Source organism: Triticum aestivum, chromosome 2D, assembly GCF_018294505.1.
Source record: "Triticum aestivum cultivar Chinese Spring chromosome 2D, IWGSC CS RefSeq v2.1, whole genome shotgun sequence".
In the NCBI taxonomy this organism is placed as follows: domain Eukaryota; kingdom Viridiplantae; phylum Streptophyta; class Magnoliopsida; order Poales; family Poaceae; genus Triticum; species Triticum aestivum.
In genome coordinates, this window is record NC_057799.1 from 466,325,037 (window position 1) to 466,336,989 (window position 11,953).

Sequence of the window (11,953 nt, forward strand, 5' to 3'; positions counted from 1 at the left end):
TATGTGTACTATATGAACTCGAACTCGATTTTTTGAATCCACTTTATGTTGATTTCAAATCGCAGTACATTTCAAGCTCTAGATAGATCTTCATAATCTAAACCATGTCTCATATGTATAATGTGTTACCACATTATGTATGGTGCCCCGCCCCCTACGCCTACAAGTATTTAGATGTGAGTTGCAAACAGCACACATTACCACAAATTCAAATAAAATGTGAGAATGTTCGATATATAGTATTGTTTAGATTGTTCGATATTTAGTTGTAAGCTGAAAACGCCACACATTATCACAAATTCAAATAAAATGTGAGATTGGTCGATGTATAGTATGGTTTAGATTGTTCGACATTTAGATGTGAATTGCAAACGCCATGCATTATCACATTATGGTATAACATGTGCAAAACCACAACACGCGTATCACCGCTATATTCATGCAGGCATATGTTTAAAACACTATGATCTCCTATTCAAATATATGAATCCACTTTCATATCAAATTATGATCTTTGTTAGTCTCTTACACCCACACAATCCTCTAACCATTGTAGCTACCACTAACTTTCTCTCGTGCATGCACACGCCCTCCTCGCCCTCCTCGCCCTCCCCCTCCCTCAGCATTCTATCCATCACGCACATTCATTTTTTTTTTCTTTAGGTCGTTCTCCCACAGTCTCCACAACTACTTTCCGACACACACCGATCGATAAACCTCTCCAGCGATGTCTGCCTACAACATACACAGGCACCTTTAATCTCCTCCTTTATGTGTCCTTGCCTCGTTTCTCTCATACGGTCCCACACGTGTAAACTCTCGCCCCTCTTTTCATCGATCTCACAACCGCACACTCCTCCCCCTATCTAGCTAGTAGTTGGGCCTCTCGCACCACCTCCTAGCTCCATTCTCTCTGTCTATCCGTCTCGCTGGGCCTTATTTTCCTCGAACAAATGGACGTACACCGACCGATCTCCCGCTATACATATAGCTAGCTAGGTCCTTATAACTCGTTTTTCCCCACACGTCGATCGATCTACCTCATTAGTTATGTCTCTCCCTTCCTCCGACAAACAACAATTGATCTACCGATCTAGTTAGGTTTGCTTACCAAACACATGGTTCCCCTTCATCATCCATGGATGCGTCCCGACAGATCTATCATGCACAGGCACACACAGAAACACATCCCCACTCTTATTGATAATATTGCAGTTCCACCCTCAGTTTGTCTAGTAGGCCTCTCCCACCATCTTCGAGAAGCAACTCCATCACCCATCTAGCACTCTACCCCTCTCCCTCCCTCTCTCTCTCCTCTCTCTCTCTCTGTCCCATCCTATTTCCCGTCCTTCAGTTATGTATGGATGTCGACCGATCTCCCTCAAGACATAGCTGGGTCTCTCCTTCTCAACACATATACGAGTCGTTCTACCTCTATAGTTAGGACTCTGCCTACCCCTCCCCCCACCCCCTCCCCCACACAGACACCGATACATCGAGCGCTCTAGTCATGTCTCCCTGCCACACACAAACTTGACCTGTTCCCTCTGACGTTCCGGTAGGTCAGTCGCCCTATATCTTTGACTTGCACACACACACACACACACAATTTCGATGGCTCTCTTCATCGATCTCGCACCCACCCACTTGATCCTCTCTTCGACTCTATCGATATCTATGACCCCTCCCTCTCTTCTCGTGGATCGCCCGACCCTCTATATATGATATGGATAGGCCTCCATTTCACCCACATTGCATGCAAAATTTTGTTTGAGATGTCATCGACACATATTCCCACAAAATACATTCACGAAATCACTCACGAATGCACACGCCATCTGTCTAGGTTTGTATCTCTCACACACACCCACGTAGGTGGGGGACGTGCACAAAGAGAAGAGGTGAACGCACGGCGCACGTACTCCCGTCTCTTTCCCAACCACACCCACGCGGGTACACGGTGGAGCTCATTTCTGTACGAAAAGGCAGCCCACGTGGTAATTTGACACGTGTACTGGTTGTCCACTTGATGGAGGGAGGATCGTCTACCATGGGTGAACAAACAAATTGCGACTTGACGCGTTATGTTAAAAAAGAGGCAAACCATGTGGGGCCTACCTTAGAGGCAAGGCTCTATACACTGGAGTACTTTTGATGTGTCCCGTCAACTCGCAGAACGAGGAGAAGCTTGCTTAGTACGCCGTCTCCCCCGCCCACGGGCGCGGTGGCTCGCAGGACGAGGAGAAAATTTTACTACTCCCTCCGTTTACTCCTCGTCCCTACTACCTTGGTTAGAGAGATTATCATATTGTTTGGAATATATGTCCTTTAGTAGATTTCAATACGAACTACTAGTACATACTCCAAACACTGATGTATATAGACGTATTTTAGAGTGTAGATTCACTCATTTTGCTCCGTATGTAGTCCATATTGAGGCCCTGTTTGGTTCATAAGTCCTAGGACTTTTTCTAGTCCCAACTAAAAAGTCCCTACTCCTTAAAAAGTCCCTCCCTGTTAGTTTTCAGGGACTAAAAAGTCCCTAGTCCCTCCCTAGAGGTTATTGAATGACCATGTTACCCCTAGTATACAGAAAAATAACAACCAAACAACACCATGGGGCGGCGGGGCAATGGGTGCAGGGAGGGGCATTGTTGGAAAAGTCCGAAAAAAGACTCCCCTTGAGAGTCTTCTTCATTAAGTCCCAAAAAGCAAGTTTTAGTCACTAGTAGTCCCTCCTGTTTGGTTAAAAAGTCTCTAAGAGGTACTTTTTCTAGTCCCTACACTAAAAAGTCCCTGGAAACAAACACCCCCTGAAACGGACGTAATAGTACGCACTCTCCCTCGCTCCTCGACCCTCGCCCACGTGGTGGACGTGCAACAATTCATTCAGTCTCATATAGCCAGAACGATATATACTGCAGTACCATTATTGCTCGACTTCCCGAAGAGTCGAAGAGCCAATCGCAAGGTTGATATTTTGGAGATGCCAAGCGCAAGGTTTATAGGAGAATGAGTAGTAGGTGCCGCGTCATTTATAAATAAAGTTTTTTTCTTCAGTGGCACGTACGCAATATGATTTGTTCATATGAAGAGAAAAGGAAATCGCTCCACTATATACATAGTCAGGACGAGCCAGCCTACACGGTTGCTTGCTAGGGTTGCTCTCTTCACACTCTCTCGCACAAAACGACTGTGGCCACATCTCTAACATCCCGGCGGATCACGTCCGCCGGGGGAAGGGGTGGATGCTTAGTGTAGATGCGGTCGCCGTCGCCGACGGCGAAAACGCACTGTCGGCACGTCCCGATCAGGGGTCCCCGCCGTTCTCTCTCACAAAGCCAGTGAGGTTGCCTTCGTCCCTTGCTCACTTCCGCGATGTGGGCAGTTGCCGCCTCCCGCCGCCCTTCTCAAGGTTGAGCTATGTCCCGACATCCCTCAGGTACAACTCCCTTTATAGCCGGCTTGCACCACTGCTCCAGCTGCCCACATCACTCCATGTGGATATTTCTCTACTTCTTTGCCCCGCACATACCTCTACTGGCTTCTATGTACTGTATTTGTGATGAGTTTATGTCTCATCAACTTGTCCCAGTAATCTTATTCTGATCACACTTCTTCAATTTCTTTGCCACAGGGATGCTCATCTCGATTTTGGTGAAACTGCACAAAATGATCCGATGGTCAAAAGGTTGCAAACTTCATTTCTTAGGAAGCTCGAACGTTGCCAGCAAATTAAAGCCTGGTTAGGGTTTACGGTTCAAGGGCTAGGGACTGCATGGATCGTTTTTTTCTTTAGCTGCCTCTGTTCCAAAATAAGTGTCAACTTTAGTAGTAGTACAACTTTGTACTAAAGTTTGCATAAAGTTGAGACACTTATTTTGGAACAGAGGGAGTACATATTTGCTATGATCTATCAATAATTGAGATGCAATAGCATGCATGTTAGTCTCCTTTGTATTTGGTGAAATGTTGCAACGAGCAACCTTGGACGCAAGATACATGTAACAGAAGCTGGAAGCTTCATAGCATTGTACAAATTTATCTCGCTGATAAATTACAGTACGTATTATACTAGTACTTCCTTTCCTAAATATAAGTCTTTGTAGAGATTTCACCATGAACCACATACCGATTTATATAGATGCATTTTAAGTGTAGATTCATTCATTTTGTTCCGTATGTAGTCCACCTAGTGGAATCTCTACAAAGACTTGTATTTAGGAACGGAGGGAGTACTATGTAAAGAGTTAGGTGTCGCACGGTGTCCAGAAAATATGGTGATAGTGTGAGGTGGGCCATGTAATCACTGAGCCTGCGTGTTTTCACTGCTCTTGCACACCTCCGCTGTAAGAATGGAGAAAATTGTAATCTAGTAGTACCTCCTTTCGGCGAAAGCGTGGGACCTCCAGCAGTCATACCACCTCAGTAATAATGACCAATGAGCCGTCAAATCACATAGACCCAGCAGTAAGTTGGACGGACGAAGCAACCATCACTCTTGAATCCGCTTCTCCCTTCAATGCAGGCGCCAGTGAGAGGTCGCGTCCGCTCTGCCCGGGCATGAATGCGGCACCGATTCTTTGGAGCAGCGCTGACCGTTTCAGGCGGGAAGCGCGCGCGGGCGATGGAGGGGCTTTGGGTGGGCCAGGCTGGTCAGGAGCGGGCGTGGCAGCTATCCGCCCGTCCCTACCGGACGCCCAAAAACGAGAGGATGCACCAACTCTTGCGGCTAAAATCATACACTACACACCATCTCTCTGTAGGAGTAGGTCGATCTGTCGCTCTCTCTAACACACACATGCTGTTAAACACACACACACACGCACACACACACACAGGTTAATAGAATAGGAAAATCATGTGAGTGCGAAGCCACAGGAAGTGAGATACAAATGGAGTACATATAAGAAGAGAAGAGGTGACGAATATTCCATCAAACCTGGATTGGGGAGTAGTACTCCCTCCGTCTAGGTGTTAAGTCATCTTACGAAAAACAGATATTCGCAAAATGTCTAGGCGTCGTCCATTAACTTCGCATCTCAATCCCCTCCTGGCCTTGTTGCTAGCGAGCGTTGTTACTTAGGGAGCGTTTGGATCCTTAGCAAGAACAGCTCATAGCATAGCCGGGCAAGGTTAGGCATTTGGAACTGTTAAAATAAGTTAGCTTTTGTGGGCCAGCTAGCTTGGGTGGGCTAGAAAAACCTTGCTAGCTCAGGACAGCCAGATCGGCTCGCTTTCGACGGCAAACTTCATGTAGTAGTAACATAGACTAGTAACATATGCATGTTACTAGTCCAAGTTACTCACCACTATGACCAGCCTAGCTAAGCAATGTAACCAAACGCTCCTTACTCTGCCTTGTTATCTCCCTCGGAAACCCAATGCATGGAGCACAACTACGCTTTGATCAGTCAAGAAATCAAAGTCGGCTTGCATGCGACTTAATACATGGCCTTGCATGGTAGCTAAAACGGCATCTCTTAGTTGTTTGGATTAATTGTTGCATTTAGAGACAGAAATCAGGGCTTTGATTGGAGGAATGACCCGTAAGTTTCTCCTTCTCCTCCAATCTGCTTGCACCTTGGTCCCGCTGCACCTTCTAACGTGACTTATTACACCTAGACGGAGGGAGTAGGACGAGATACGGTGGCACACTGACTTAGGTCGAATACAAGTGCCCAAAATTGTGTGCATGTTATAATAAGGATTCACTTAAAATAGTACATGAGCAAACAGAGGGATCAATTGGATAGTGTTCCCGAGCAGTAGCGAGATGTGTGAGGTAAGATACACCGCTGGCGCTTTTAATTTTTCTTATTAATTTGTTTGTTTCAACCTCTGACTGGTGGGACCCAACGTACTACATGGAGAGATGTAAGGTGACTAAGGCTGCATTATTTCTGCACCACTGTGGATAGTCTTACCACCAAAGCCACATGAAATGATTATGATTTAAATCCCAATGACTCCCACAAAAAATAAAATAAAACACGGCATGCTTGTCACACGAATGTAGGAATGTATAAAAGGTTATTTTCCTCTCGTTGAACATAACAAGAGGGTTGTGTAGCTGGTTAGCCTGTTCTCTCATCAAACTCGAGGTCTCGGGTTCGATAACTACACCTGAGCATAATTCGTGCCAGGAGGATTCTTTGACTGGTCAAAATGGATGGATACGGAGCTATACGATCTCGTAGTGACCGTATAATCACCTCATCACGTATAAGCTGCAGCCACGGCGCTTGTTTTCTAGGGTTTGCAGTCTTCACACTCTTTCTCCAGTATATATATACACACTGGAGCCTCAGCGCTTTAGTTTCTCTCTTCACACTCTCTCACCCTCTCCAGATCTAAACAAGACTTCGTTGGCCTCTCTCTCTTAGCGCTTGTAGTTGCTCTCTTCACACTCTCTCACCCTCTCCAGATCTAAACAAGACTTCGTTGCCCTCTCTCTCTCCCCTCACTGCTGGTCAAAGAGCCGGAAGGATCCGTCCGCCGGGAAGGGAAGGAGGCTTAACGCTGTTGCCGTCGGCGAGGGAGGGAATCCACTACTGGCGCAACTGTTCACTTTCACCCAACGGCGGCGCGGGAGGGCCTCCGACCCCTTCTTCTTCGCCGCCGTACATAGTGTGGGCCGAACGGACTTCGGTCGCCCACCGAACCACACCCCAAGAACCTTAAGGTATAATTTACTTATTCCACATGCATTGCTCTAGCTGCATGTGGGCTTTTTCCGCTTCTGCACTCGAATCTAGGTGTTGGATCTAACAGGAAAGTAGTGGGGAAAGTTGTATACCATGAATCTAGGACGTGGTTCAAAGAGGAAAGGAATGGGGGAAAGTAGTGGGAAAAGTTGTATAGCATGAATCTAGGACATGGTTCAAAAAGGAAAGGAAGGGGGAAAGTAGTGGGGAAAGTTGTATCACATGAATCTAAGACGTGGTTCAAAGAGGAAAGGAATGGGGGAAAGTAGTGGCGAAAGTTGTATAGCATAAATCTAGGACGTGGTTCAAAGAGGAAAGGAAGGGGGGAAAGTACTAGTACAGACTAGCCATCCAGCACCTACGTTGGTCAAAAAGGGAAAACAATGACAAACGCAGTACGCACATCTGTAACGAACTGATCTTTTGTTTTGGGGGACAAGGCTGTAGAGTTTGAGCAGGACTAGATTTGTTGCGCTCACATAGGGAAAGGTGTCTAAAGATAACAAAACTGGGACCAACACAAATATGCTCCTTGGTTGTTTGTTCTTTGTTGCAACAGACTGTGCATCACCCCAGTACATCGGTAGATGCACATGGTGCTGGTGCGTCCACTGTCTCGTGCAACTCCTTAGCTGTTTTTTGACTATATACTACAAGGCAACAGCCTCACAGTTATTTATTGAAAAGAACTAGAGAAATACAAGAGTACAATTTACAAGCAAAACAAAAAGGAAAATACTTACAAGGAGGTCTAAGAGAGGGTAGCTATCCAGGAGACTAAGCTATCTTTATATTTACACTTGATTCTATGAGCCAAAAGAGAAATGTCATGGATAAAATTCCTCCTCCAAGATGTAAAGGAAGGCCTCTCATTTCTGAAGATCTTCCCATTCCTTTGTGTCCAAATATTCCATGTAGCAGTGAAGACAACCTCTGTGAAGAAAGGAAAGCCGAAATCCCTCCTAGCAGATAGAGCCATCTCATATGTAGTCTGGTTCGGTTGAACAATCCAAGAAATCCCAAGGAAGTTCCAAACCCTTTGACTGAAGTTGCAAGCAAAGAAGAGATGTGCACGATCTTCATGAGAAGCACAGAGGCATAGAACACATGTGTCATCCTATATTATCCATTGTCGGCGCTGCATCATATCCCTAGTATTCAAACGGTCCATTAAGAGAAGCCATCCAAACACTTTGAACTTGAGCTATTGTTAATATAAGACCCTGTTTGGTTAAAAACTCCCTAGTCCCTACCTGCTTGGTTCCAGGGACTAAACATGGACTAGAGGTTTTTAAATGACATGCTAAAAGACCATGTTACCCCTAGTAATGAACTAATAGAGACAAGGTGCGATGCATGGCAGGGGCAACTGTTGGAAAAAGTCCCAAAAAGACTCTCCCTCGGGGTCTTCTTTCTTTAATCCGAAATGCCCACTTTTAGTCCCTAAAAGTCCCTCCTGTTTGGTTTAGATGGGACTGACACGGAGTTTTTTTAGTCCCTAGACCCAAATGTCTGTGTAAACAAACACCCTCTAATAATGCCGCTGGAAAATTGATGCAATGCCACAGTTAAAAGCAAATTACATGTTTAACAAATTTTATTGTTAATATAATCTCTCTGTTAATATTAATCAATGCCACCGTTTGAGAAATGGTACTGTCTTCCTTTCTTTCCCATTTAGATAAGTTAGATGCTTCTTTTTGTTGGCTTCTGTGTCGTCCACGATTATTGACCACTAGTTGTTTCCTTTGCACCTCTGTGTAAACAGGGTTATCTACTTCACCTCGTTGCCATTGTGACCTTTTGTTGCACTGCACAAAACACTTTTGTTTTAAGAGTGTTTTGTGCAGTTCAACCAAAATGTCACACCGACAACGTTGCTTGATTGCTTGATCTTAGTGGAACTGCACAAGAGGAGATCTTACTTCCTATCCGTGTTGGCAAATTTGGTTCAGATCTTCTTCTTGTGAGTTTTTTGAATTCCGCATCATGAGAGGTTAGTACTAGCCTTCTTTCACATGATTCTGCAGTGTGCTTTCATATGTTGTGCTACTTGTACGGTAATGTTGCTTGATTTTAGTGAACCGCACAAATGGAGACAAGACTTCCAATCTGTATGTGCACCGTAATATCCCATTGAGGTAAGATAAGGATATTTCACAACTGTTGGCCTGTATTTTGCCACTTTCATCAAAAAATTAATGCCATTGTTTAGTGCTATACTTGTGCTCCCTAATTGACATGGCAAATCTTACATTGAAGGCGAAGCTTGTCTGTTATTGAACCAAGTGATGAAGGGGAAGAACAAGCGGAAGAAAAACAAAATCAACTCCCGGTGCTGTAATGAAGCACTGGAACTGTGATGACACAAGTAATGATATAGTTTTGCATCTTAATTTATTGCTATGGCTGGAACGAGCAATTGTTTTGCCACTGATTTGATGCCACTCTTAATGTAATACGTAATTATCTCTACTTGTGCAAACAGGGATCTTCTTTGAAGATACCATATATTTTAGTGGAACTGCACAAGAAGTTGTTGGAAACATTGAACTAATCGAGGAGTATATAGTAAGCATGGCCACCATAGTAGATAGCAACAGATGGTTCTGGAGAGGTGCTTCATCTGTATGCTCTACACAATAAGCCTCCTGGCAAAGGTTGGTACTCGCCCACTGATTTCATCCATATGATTGAGCTTTGTCATCTCTATTGGTGTTGTGCTACTGTTTAGATACTGTCATGAAAAAGTGGTATTGTTCTTGAGAAGTGCTTCATCTGTGCTATTTTAAATATTTCCTTTCCTTTTTTGAGCAAATAGGGATGCTAGCATTTAGTTGTCCTCTTGTCTTTGCACACAACAGGATCCTCCTCCTCTGAAGAAGAATATGGAGTACGTGAAGTGATTAGTTCCGATTATGCCAGGATGAAGAAGCCCTGTCTATCTTCTCATCAGAAGGACCAGTTGAAGGATGGTTACATTACTCCCCACAAGACCAAACTAACTTCAGCTCAGAAGGACTGCCAAATCTCCATTTTCTTGCTGTCATGCGCGAGTACAATGTTGTTCTAGGATTCTTTCCGGTGAGTTCCATTTTTCTAAAAGTGTCTCTACATGGACCATGTAGGTGCCTGTTTAAACTGTCAATTCATAGTACAATTTGCTTTATACTAATCACCTTTTTGTATTTGTGCAAACAGGGGTGCTCAGCTTGATTTCAATGGGAACTGCACAAAATGGTCATGAATACATCGAATCATTCATTTCCACCACAATAAAGGACGTGCCGGTAAGTTCAAGGCGTTGCAACATATAAGGGCGAAATCATACAAGCTACGCGCGAATTTGGTTGATTTTGGTGGAACTGCACAAAAAGAACAGCTGGTTTATTTAGCACGAGGTGCCATGTCAATGTCCGAACTGATGGCAAATCCTGCCCCTTCCACAATCGTAGGGATTTGATATTTTGGAATGGGAAGACCCTGTCAAATTTTGCTCATTGATTTTAGCAAGAAGATATGCGTTTGATATTTTCGAATGGGACGCCCTTTGCTGTCAGCAGCATCGATCAATTTTTTTCTTTATTCTTTAGTTGTGAAGTAAATATTGGCTCTGACATGTGAATTGCTGAGATGCATAATCATCGATTGTTTTGAATGTTCTCTATGAATTGTCAGGCCTATGTGTTTGATTGCAATGTACAGGAACGCTAAAAAGCTGCTCAAACTCTTTGTACTCCTTCTGTTCCTTTTTACTTCGCACATTGTGAAAGTGCATACTTTTTTCTATAATATTGGTCAAAGTAGAGATACTTTGACTGCAGACAAAACTTGTATGCAGACTAGAAAGGACCGGAGGGAGTACATGTGAAACTGCTGCAAACGAGGTGATCACCCTCGGAATAATGCTAGTACGTGTTATTTTGCATGTTCATCCAATGCCAGTGATACAAGAATTCGAACTAATCGAAATAAATTCAATCATACACGGCCGGATTTCATATAAACATGCCGGGTTTCATTACTTCGCACATGCTGAAGCTTCTTCAACTAAAAAGGGGTGCGCTGGAGGTATAATTAATTAACCGAAGCTACCCACCTGTGTCCAGCTGAGCCGAACAGAAGCTTCAGTGACTTAACTGCAGGTGCAGTTGCGTAACTGTCATGTGGCCCAGATGCCTGTTGGGCCCACGTGTCAGTCAGCCTACGGCACCAGCAGTTAAGTAGAAGCAGCGTCCTTCTCCAACATAGCTCTCCGACTCCACATCGCCGCCAAGAAGCTAACCGTCTGTCAATGGTCAACCCGCCTAGCTTGGCTTCAACCGGAGGGTAGCAGCGGTGGCCTTACTTGGACCCGAGCGGCAGCGACCTACCGTGTTCTACTCTTCCTTTTTTTCTGTGTGGCGTGGCCTCGTTGGCAGCGGGGCGGGGCCTCGGCGGAGCCGGCGATGTCCTTTGTCTCGTTGCCGGCGGGTGGCGCCTTGGCGGAGCGGGGGAAATCCTCCCCCTCGTTGCCGGCAGGGTGGGGCCTCGGCTGAGCCGGCGATGTCCTCTGCCTCGTTGTTAGCGGGGCGGGGCCTCGGCGGAGCCGGCGGTGTCCTCTGCCTCGTTGTTGGCGCCGCGGGGCCTTGGCGGAGCAGGGCCTCATCGACGCCAGCGGAGCGGGGACTCGTCGGAGCCGGCATTTTCCTCTGCCTCGTCCTCGGTCTCGCCAAACGGCGCCTCGCCTGCTTAATCGCCCTCTTTGTAGGCGGCCGCAGCCTCCGCCACTCGCATGCGGTACTGCCAGCGCTCGAGGCGGCCCTCGCGGGCGGAGTGGTACGAGTCGAGCAGCGCCTCCTGATCCGCCTGCTCCACGGCGATCTGCTCCTCTGCCTGCAGGTGGTCCTGGAGGAGATGGTGGTTGTAGGCGGCGTCGGCCTGCACCTATCGGAACTGCTCCTCACGCTTCTGCCTCACCGTGTCCATATATTGGGCACGGGCCTCGCCGATGGTCATGGTGCAATGCACCGGCGAGGATGGCGCGGAGGAGGGGGTTGGTGCCGGATCGTCGACTGCCATGTTCTCCATTGGGACGTCGTCGTCCTCCGGCTGCCTGCCGGCCAGCTAGTCGGCAGCAATGGATGCTATCTCCTTGTGGTCCGTCGTCCGCCCGTCCCGAAGAGCGTTGGAGCGTGAGGAAGCCATGGTGGGTAGTAGTGGTGTGGACAGGAGAAAGGGAACGGATGCGGATGACTGCGGCTATG